The following is an 11,075-nucleotide window of genomic DNA, read 5'->3' as shown; positions in this document are numbered from 1 at the left end:
ATCTGGCCTCCAGATACAGCTTAGAAGAAGGGTGTACCCAAGCATCCAGTGTGACTCCAATCCAACAGCAGTCTCTATTTTGAAGATCTGTACCTGCATATTCCTCAGAACACATCACTCATGAAACATGTAACCAGAGTTACAGACAACCAGAGTTCACAGACTGTACTCTATTTTCATAGAATAAATGTAGGAAATTTGTGAGATTTATCACTATGTAAACTCTTAATTTATTCTACCACTGTCTGTCTTCTCTAAATGGTAAGCTAGGGGAAAGCAATGACCTTATCAGGGGCTTATCACCAGCACGTAGGGCAGCATGTGGAGCCTAGCAAGTAAAAAATTGTGTGTACATGAGTGAAACAACCATTGATGACATCACTGGGGGAATCCTCTTCCACACATGCATTACCCTGAGAAATTGCCTAATCATGAGCTTTGGAAAAACTTCAGCAAGTACATTAGATAATGCCTCTGAAGTGCCCTCTGTCCTCACAGAACACATTGGCTAAGCCTCACAGTTCCTTCAGGAGGTTGAACTCAGAGTTTGCACAACCAGTGGGGTTAGGGTCCTACTGAGCAATCTTTTGTGCATGTGCCTTAAAGGAGGGAGGGCAGGTGCCCTGGGTGTCAGGGAGCAGCTATACCCTCACAAGAGATGCCTGCTGCCCGCAGCAGAGGAGCGCTGACGAGAAGCAGAGGAAATTACAGTCACTGGGCCTTGTGGTCACAAGGGCATGTGTTGCATTTGCAAGGTCACCGTGGGATAATTCAGGGTGTAGCTTGCACACATTCTGCTGCTGAAAGGGAGATTCTTTTTCCTACCACATCCGACACATGGTTTGCCAGAGGAAGGGCACGAGATCAGGAGCACTGATGAGCTGGCGTAGTGTTTTCAGGCCACATCTCTAGTAAACCAATGACTCCCTTCTGACTCCTCTGAAAGCCAACAGAATTTATTCATTACCAAGTGTGAACAGCCATCACACAAGCCTCCAGATTGCTTTTGCCTGCCATGCCAAAGAGCATTTTTCAAAAAAAAAAAAAAAATTGAAATAAAACTGTCAAAGTTTGAAAGGAGGGAAACATTTTTACCCTACTTCTTAGATGCAGATAAATACAAGACTTATTTGCCTATTATAAATCTAGGAATTAAAAGCAAACAGGACACCATTGGATAGCATTTAGAAACCACACACTACTTAATATGTGGAGAGCAGATAAAGAGCCAAGCAACTGCTATTAGATGGCTGGGGGTACATGTTCATGCCTGTAACTAACTAAGTGATCTGTGCTTCCCCAAAGCCCTTAGCGACACGAGTCAAACAGCGTGAGACTATAGGTTGAACTTGTTAGCCCACAAGTAGACAAAGAATTTATATAGAAAGAGGTAGCCTGTGATACAATCTTAGCTTATCTGTTTATGCTCTGTGGCCTTTGAAAAGTTACTTAAGCTCTACGAATTTCTTCATTCAAGCGGAGGCAAAAATTATCTCACAAGGTTGTTGTTGAGAATATAAAGTGAGGTCATTCAAGCGAAGTATTTTGTGGGGTTTTGGTTCATATTAGCGGAGCCCATGAGCCAGCTGCTCAGTCTGAGTTAAATGGGATCACCCCAGGACTGTGTCATAAACCCAGCCCTTAGCCTTGTACCTGAAGCCCTGAAGCATCTCAGCTTCATCTGTTTCAAACCTGTTGATGATTGGCTTGGGAGGATTACTTCCTGTGAGGTGTGATTTTCCCCCCTCTACAAATGCAAACCCAGTAAAGACTCTTGCAATTTTTTATTTGTTAAAGATTTTACTTTTATGTGTCTCTGCTTGTGCATGCACATGTGAGTGTAACTACACACAGACAACAGAAGAGGGCAACAGAGCCTATCCTGAGAGCAGCAAGTATTCTTATAACTATTGAGCCATCTTCTCTAGCTGCCCCTATGCAGACTACATAAACTGAATCAAGGGTCTGTTGAAATGAACAGCAAATAACCGGCAAAATAATGAATGCCTTTGCTTATGCAAACAAATCATAATTATATGTAGCATTTCAGTCATTACCTAAGCCGAAGGGTGAGACCTCTAGAATCTAACTTAGCAAGTAGATTTTCAAAGTAAAGGTTTTAAAATGTACTTGGTAAGTTTAGATTCTCATTTAGTAAGAGAGAGGTAACTTGGCCTGACACAACACAGGAGATTAAAAATACTTTGGATCTCTGTTTGATGCAACTATATTGCGACTTGAAGAAACAAAGTATTAAGGATTGCTTTTTGCTTGAACACTAGACAAACCACGGCTTAAAACCATGGCTTAGATAGTAAGTTAATGCATCAGAACAGCAAGCAATTTAAATAAAAAAAAAAACTGAAAAAAAAATCCACATGACCATGTCTAATTAGAGTCAAAGCTCCCATGATCACATGTACTCTCATAAGAATCTGCAATGGGGGAATTTTAATTCTTGCAGACATATGTTTGCTGTGCAAAATTATTTTATGCCTAAGAACTAACCTTTGTTTTCTTGAAGTATTTCACTGAGCCCCTTTTATGTTACTGTGTCTGCTACCATCTGTACAAAGCTTGTAGGGATTGGAAAAATATGCAATTGATGGGCTATCTGCCTTCGAGAGCTTACTTTCTCATCATTCACAAAAAAATGACCACAAATCTTTGAGTGTGTGATGATTTGACAAATTATTGACTTGGAGTATAAGGACAGAAGGGCTCAGGGGACGGAAAAAGAGTCAAGGGGTAAAAAAAGAAGGCTCAGGGAAGATTGAAAATCTGGTGAAATCCCTGAAAGGCAAGTGGTCTCACAGGCTGGAGGCTGGCAATGAGATTTGCTTCAACACATACATGCTAACATGTCCTTAAAGAAAATAACTTCAAGCATAGAACCTTTTAATCCACATAATAAAGATAGTAATGTCCAATTCTATAGTTGTTATAAAGACTCGATAATGTAAAGAAAATTATAAGAATTTGCTACACAGTAGGTACTTAGTAAATTTTACCTATAATTATGACTCTTAATGTAGCTATGCTTTTTTTTTTTTGAGTCACTTCAACTCACATTTAGCAGTGAGTTTTGGCAAGTTGGGACAGACACTAAGTGATAGAGGAAGGCATGAATGGAGTTAGAGAGTCAAGAGAAAATGCAGAAGTGATTATATGTTGCAGGGAGGCTTATACAACAAGAGTAGCAGGTTTGTGCTGCAGTGGCGAAAATTATAAATAGGCCCATTCACTTTTCCAATTTGGTCAACAACTCTTAGTACCAGGCATCTTCTAGGTAGGGGAGCAAAAGGTATTACAATTTCTCTAGACACTGTAGAAAATATGGCAAGAGTGACATGTTAAATTAAGGGAGGGACATGTAATAAAAACAGAATTCAAGAAGCTAAAATCTTGCAACAAATGAATTAGAACATGGGTTAAATATTTGTGAAAGGAGTGTGATGGGGACATGACCAATTAAGCTGAAAGTGCAGGGGTGGTCAGAGAGAAAAGTGTGAGTAAGCAGGTGAGGGGGCGACACATGATTTAATGAAATTCATTAGTGAGAAGACGATTCACAGTTGAGCACAATGTGTGTCTTTATGCAAATGGAAGAACACTAGAGCTAGAAAAAGGGAAATAAAAAAGACAAATGTGGAAGAATCATTGATGCTTTCAGTGTTGGGACACAATTGAGAAAAAGATGAGCTGTTCGTTGAATAGTAAATTAGCAAGACACACTTTGACAACATTAGCCAAAGAAGTAGATCAGGAGAAACAGATGGGAATTCAGGTTGTGGCTCGGCAGGCACCTAAGACCAAATGAAAAAGGGAAAGCTGAGAGCCCCGCCATCAGACAGCTTTCACAGGGGAGTGGGAAAGTGAGTGCAAGGTGGGGAACGGATGTTATGAAGGGAAGGAGGGGCTGGCCTGGGATGTGGAAAAGAACCAGCCAAGGAAAGGGGACCGTCAAATGCATCAGCACCAGAGAGAACGGGACTGTGCTAACTACTACTGCATTTAACTACAAGGCGACTCATAGATAAGTATAAAGCAAGGCAACTTATTCCTTTAAAACAGGAGATGGGAAACGCAGATCAGGGGTAGCACACTTGTGAGGTCCCAAGTTGGACTGCGGGCACCAAGGACAGAGTTACAGGAGGCCAGTATGAAGTTACTTTGATGTGAAAGATACAGATCTAATGTTTTCAAAGCCTGGCAGGTATTAATCTTTGGATTTCAAAATGAACAATTAAAAGTCTTGAGAATTCCCCCCCCAACCACCATCATAGATTGTGTTTTTGTGAAACTTTACTCAGGTCTTAAAAACAATGGGTAATTTATACACTGTTTTACCTTGACTTAAGAGTTCTAAACGGTAGGAAGAGCAAGGCTGTTGGAAACATCTAGAAAGTGGGCCTCATTCCATAAAATAATCCAGTGACTAATAATGTGTGGACTGTGAGTGGGCACGTGAAAGAGGCGTGTGTTGAAGTGTGAGGGAAGCCCGCTCTCATGGGAACTATATCAACCCTCCATGATGGGGCAGCCCCCGTGACCCAGGTAACTCTTAAAGTTGCAACATGGCTACATGGAGGAAACAAGCCTTACCAGGTTTTGATGGGGACCAGGTATGATCACATCACACCACAGAGAGACATAAAAAAAAGAAAATCTCAAGAGTTTGATGTAAAAAATAATTACCTGGCATGGTAGCACAAATACAATAGCATGGTATTTGTTGTTGTTGTTGTTGAGACAGGGTTTTTCTGTGTAGCCTTGGCAGTCCTGGACTTACTTTGTAGACCACACTGGCCTCGAACTCACAGTGATCCGCCTGCCTCTGCTTCCCTGAGTGTTGGGATTAAATAGAATGTGCCACAACACCTGGCTTCAACCCAAACCTATAACTCTAACATTAAGGAAGTTGAGGCAAGAATATCACTATTTATTAGAGGCCATCCTGGATTACAAAGTGAGTTGCAGGCCAGTCTAGGCTATTCCCCTCTTAAACGTTAAGACAAAATATAAAAGACAAAAAGTTCCATTTTTTGTTTTTCAAATACCAACTCGGTAACACTCTTTTCCTGGAAGATTATTTCTCACAACTACATTGTGGCCTCAGCACCCTGACCACCCATGTTCCCTGCTGGAAGGAGGCTACCAGACACCCTGCTGTCAAACTCATGGTTTGGGAAAATCATTCAGAATACTCAGGTGGTGGCCTTGGGACGTTGCTGGTCAATCCCATTAAAAAAAAGTCCAATGGGTTTATATTTCTTTTAAAATTGTCACCTAAGTGCTGATGTCTGGTGGTGACCTTAACAAGTCGAATCTAGATTTCACTCGGGTTTAGCCCGTGGTGTCTCGGTCCCAGCAAACGTTACATTTGGGACATGAAAAGGGGCATGCACCTATTGTTGGGCAGGCATTGCCAAAGACACAACTACCTTACTCAGCTTCTCCTGTGAAGTCTCTAGGCATTGGATCCCTATGCAGGAATCTAGTATGTATAAAAAAAGAAAACAACAACAACAACAACAAAACATCTAACTGCACAGTTACACTTTGACATGTCAAACAAAAAAATTACATCAATTTATGGAGAGACCATTTTCTGATCATATCCTTCCACAGGGCTCAGGTACAGGGTCCTGCCAGCTGCACAGTTAGGATTCACCTTATTAAGCAGGCCATATGCTAACCATAATGCTGAAGAATGTTTCTCATCAGCTTCAGCTCTCAATGTTGCCACGGGGCAGTGACTGAGAGGATTCTACGGCTCAGTCCTGAACTTACGCTGGCTGGTGAAAATGTCTTGAGCACTTGAGACAAACTGTCAGCCTTTCCCATGGTGAACGTTTTGCAGCCTGTCAGGGGTTCTTTGGATTGTTTTCTTGCCGCTCCTCTAATGAGTGCAGGATACTCCCAGTAGGAATGACAGTAGTAGTAATAGTCTCATTATTTGTACATCACAGATGCAACCTCACCCACGTAGCATGCTCCAGGGATGCATGCGGTCACCACAGGGCTGGCCTAGGTTCTGGATCTTTGTCATCTGTTAAGTTGTATCATGGCCACCTAGATCAAATCTCCTCTGAGGCAGTCTTCCTCTCTTAAATCACCCCTTTTGCTAGGTCAGAAGCAGTTAGAACGCTCTATGGCCCCAACCACCCACGAGCAGTTAGGGTGACTTCGGAGGGTAAGAAATGGGAGATTAGGGGTTAAACAGATCACCTAAAAGGAAGACATAGGAAGAAAAGGGGTCATGACTAGATAATAAAGATGGAGAACTCCAAAGATGGCTGGCTTCTTGCCTGAGACAAACACAAACAAACAAAGAACTGGCAGCTTCAGACCTTGTGAGCCCATCTGACAAGTTCAAATCCAGACCAGGATGTGCTGACCCTGACATTGGGGACCTATCAGCCTTCCCATCTTGTTCAAATTGACCAATACTAACAGGGGCAGGGCCCCTCAAAGACCCTGAAAAGCCCCAGCCTCAAGGAGAGACTGGGCCTCTGCATCCTGAGCCCCCTGCCCCCCAGTTTGCAATGGGTTCTACTCTTTGTGCATCCTGCTGTACTTCCACACTCCTAATAAAAGCTTTTCTTTCCCGGAAAAACTACAACTACCAACACCAAAAAATAGCTAAAAATAATCTAAACCCAAAAAATCAAAAGTAGATGAATTAAAATTAATAAAAAATTAAAAAAATTAACATCCAAGTTAAACCTGTTAAAATGAAAAGCGCAAATGCAGACAATATGAATTTACCTGATACTTTTCACTGTGGTTTTTAATACAGATTTTTCATTTTCTATTGGAGTTGGCCACATCGTTAAGAGGGTGAAGGCACCTTCTTGTTGAATGCTATTGTACAAGATCCTGCATATAAAATCCATCTTTTTTTTAGGATGAAAATATTTAGCCTGCTATGAATTTGGATTTGCCATTGAATTGCTTTTTCTAAATTTAAGAATTTCTCAACATGTCTTTCAAAGAACTGTAGTCCCTTATGAATGCAGTGAAGGCCCTAATACAAGGGCATCAGTTCTACACAAAACTCACGTGTTGAAACTGCCAATTTAAAGATATCCTTTTTTCCCTAAAACATGTTATTTCTTTGAATAGGATTCATAATGAAAATAACGCATTATGCAAATAACCTTATATTAATTTGCAAGGACAACTCATTAGTATCTGCAGACTTTGCCAGGAACATAAACTTACAATTTGGTTACCAACACAGACAAAACTTATCAGACAACTGTCATTTCTGCAAATGTCACCTTTAGCTTTCAAATCCCTGTGTCCCAGTCCTTCTCTGGGTTCATTCTACCTGTGTCTCTATAGTGACAGTTTTCATCATCACAGGGGAATTCTAACACTTTCCCCAGTTTACTGATTTCTCAGGGAAAGTATCTCAGTCTCCCAGGAAAGGTAGGAGGGAACTCCTACGTGGAAATTCTAAACATGTCATTTTTTTCCCCTATAAAATCAGGAAACTGTGAGCAGCAATAACAGAAACATGGCAGGCTTAATTATATTCCACAGGAAGGAAATCTGCGCAATCAAGGGCTAGCTGGACTTGGAAGTCGGCGGCAGTGAGAACGCAGGTGCAGGGCTGGGGATGGATGGAGCCACGTGGTAGACACACACAGGTTACCCTGGTTCAACATCCATCACGCTAAGGAAAGCCAGCTCAGTGTCCTTCACTTTCCATCTCCATCATCTGCCAGGCAGATAGGTTCCCTCCTGGTCGCAAGGTAATACGAATTGTTTGAGGTACCATAGTCTCTCATGTTCAGATCCAGATGATAGAAATGAAAATGTATTCCTTATCTACCACTTTGGGCTTTAATGAGTAAAAGAATCCTCACCAAAATAATCCTTGCCTGAAGTCTTCAGTGACTCCTCCTCGTTCTAGATCCAAGTAAGATGTTCAATGTTAAGGCAGGCACAGGAGTAGGAAAGAGGACCATTATAACCAGGTTAGAACAACCAATTTAACCTGAAGCACTGTGAAAAGGGGCAGGGGCAATAGTGGAGGCCAGGCATTCTCAAACTCTTCAGTTCCGTGACCTCCTAAACATTCTTTCAAGTTCTTCAATTTTTGGAAGACTGAAAAATGCTTTTATCGATGTGGGCAACAACTATTAGTATGTATTAGAAATTTAAATTTTGAAATTTAGAAAAGTTATCAATCTGTTTTTAAAAACTAAAACCATTTGCTATTATCATTCAAGAGTGGAAAGAATTAATAATCTCTGATATGTTACGGATCTTGACATAGATAGTTTATCCTGGATATACATACCACAAGTAATCACAGGTAGTTACAATCAGCAGGGAGCAAGCAGGGTAGGAAGATAGGAATGGTTAGTGCAGCCTCAGTGGAGAAAAGGGCCCTGAGCCAAGAAACGGCACCTCAAAGGTGTAAAAGAAAGAAAACAGATTCTCCCAAAGTCCCCAAAGGAAACACAAATATCCTGATTTTAGCTTCAGAAATGATTGTTTTTTGATGTATCTTCCATTAGGCATCCAGAATCATAACTTTTGTGGTTTAATTTGCTGATTTTATTTATTTATTTATTTATTTATTTTGTAATTTGTTGCAGCGGCAGACAAGAAAATGCACATTTTTAAAGAAATGGAATTGATGTAAACTTTGGTGGCATGCTCTTGTAACAATCGACGGACTAACAGACAGGTGGATTCTCCTGTCCACCTCAGACTGTTGTGGTATAGGCTTTCAGAAATGCACAGATGAGAACAGGAAAGGCAAACAACTTATTACTGAAATAAAAATAGTTTTGAGCTCATGGCTTTTCACTGAGGGCCTTGGGGACTGTTGGGTGTTCCTAGAATACACACTGGGGATCCCAGGCAAAGGGTACAATAGTGTTTCCTATCTGGTCTCAATATGGTTCCCATATTCCTACAGCAAACTTGTTTGGCACAATGTTGAGAATAATTTTGACATTCTTAGATCCATCCCTTTTCCTGAATCAGATTATACTTTCATTGGAAAGTAGTAAACACACAGGCAAATAAATAAATAAAAATTAAAAAAACCCAAACAAACACCCCACAAATGATTACAGGCATATGAAGAAATCAGTAAAGGTAGAAAGGGGGAGAATTATTTTGTATAGTGGGCAAAAAGTTATTTGACTCTTCAGAAGTGGAATTGGGAATGAGGTGGTGAGTCAGAGGGACAGGGAGCAGCCTCAGAACTTGTGTAGAGTCCAACAGAACAATGAACAAATGGAATGAAGCAGGTGGATCAGGTAGCTACGCATCCTTGGGGTGTTCCAGGATAGAGGACCCAAGGCAGTGTTTGTCGGCCGTCCTAATACTGCAACCCTGTAACACAGTTCCTCACGCTGTGTTGACCTCCATCTATAAAATTATTTTCCTTGCTACTTCCTAACTCTAACTTTGCCACCATTATGAACAGTAATGTAAATATCTGTGTTTTCTGACGGTCTTAGATGATCCACAAAGGGGTCACGACCCCACAGGTTGAGAACCACTGAACTAGGATCTTGAACCAGTGGTCACACAAACTCACTGGAGGAGACTATGGCTTCTATAAACTCTGCCACCTTCTTAAGGGCTGCTTTTCAGCCAGCCCATTCTCCATCTTTATAATGACTGTCCAGAAAGGCAGTCCCCAGGGGAAACTTTGATAGATGTATCTTACCCCAGGTGTAGTAACTATATGCTAGCATCAAGAACAGACAGTTCTGGAACCAAGCAGTGGAATGTAAATTACAGGTTGCTTGATGGAGGAAAAAAAAAAAAAAACAACCAAAAACCTGCACATTGGAAAGTGTAGCTGTGAAGCCAGAAATACACCGTGTGCATACAATTGGCTGGCAACTGCTGGACTGCTGCTTGTCCAAGGCAGTAAGTGTGTGTGTGTGTGTGTTTGAGAGAGAGAGAGAGAGAGAGAGAGAGAGAGAGAGAGAGAGAGAGACTGCGTTTGTATGGCTAGTGACTCTGAAATCAGCCGGTAGTTTTTGTCATCTTTTCATGGAGCAGGAAAACACACCACAACTTGGCTTGTTCCCGAAAAATTCTTGGGATGCTCTTCAGTTGCTCAGAATGAACATCTGGCCATCATTATCCTGTGTGTGATCAGTTTCTGCAAACTATAGCATGATGACGTCACAGTTATGTTTAGAGAATAAGAGGATATGCTCCACACCTTGAGCAAATCATTTAAGGATGAGCCTCCTCTGATAACATGCATTTAAACATATGCGAAAGAGGCTTAGGTACCTAAACTGGTAATTTATACCACAGCGAGAATAGAACTGTCGCTCACTGGAAAATTACAGATGAGCCATGTGACTAAAATGCTACAGTATTTCCGATAATACGAGAGAAGTGTTTACCACACAAATTGTTCTAAACCAAAAGGACCCATAGAACTAACAAATTCTGAAGTGATTAGAGATCTGCTTTGCATGAGCCCAGGAGGCAGGAATCTGGACCCAGGTGCTGATGGCCTGGCTGTTAAAAAGAAAAAAAAAAAAAAAAAAAAAAAAAAAAGCTGGATCTAGGTGAATAAGCTAACTCACATTTTCAGGCTAGCTGTTGCTACTCCGGATCTAGTCAGGTATGGATCCTGAAAAAAAAAAAAAAAAATTAAGCTTAACTTTTGTGAAAAATGTACATTAAACTTAGGACTGCCCAAGGGAAAGCCTCCTTAATTCCAAGGCTACATATTTTCAAAGGAATTTAATTCTGACCTTCGAATGAAATTATGCAGTCTCTCCCTCTGCTTGGGGAGAAGAGAAGGGAAGGAGGGACGATTTCTTCTTTTCAGGGAGAAAGCCATCAAACCTGTTGTTCAGCCAGCCAAATCTTCGCAGGATTCCCTGATTTCTCAGAGCTCAGAGTGCCAGAAACCTGTGCCTTCCTCCCGAGACAGATAAGCAAAAAGTTTGCTCCAGCAGATGATAAATCTGCACGAGGCGGAGATGGTTTTGGCACACACGGTGTACATTAGAAAGATGAGGATGATTAAGTCCTATCCTCTACCCCCGCCACCCCCCACCCGAATCCTG

The sequence above is a fragment of the Meriones unguiculatus genome, chromosome 12 (assembly GCF_030254825.1).
Source record: "Meriones unguiculatus strain TT.TT164.6M chromosome 12, Bangor_MerUng_6.1, whole genome shotgun sequence".
Taxonomy (NCBI): domain Eukaryota; kingdom Metazoa; phylum Chordata; class Mammalia; order Rodentia; family Muridae; genus Meriones; species Meriones unguiculatus.
This window is presented reverse-complemented; position numbering follows the sequence as displayed.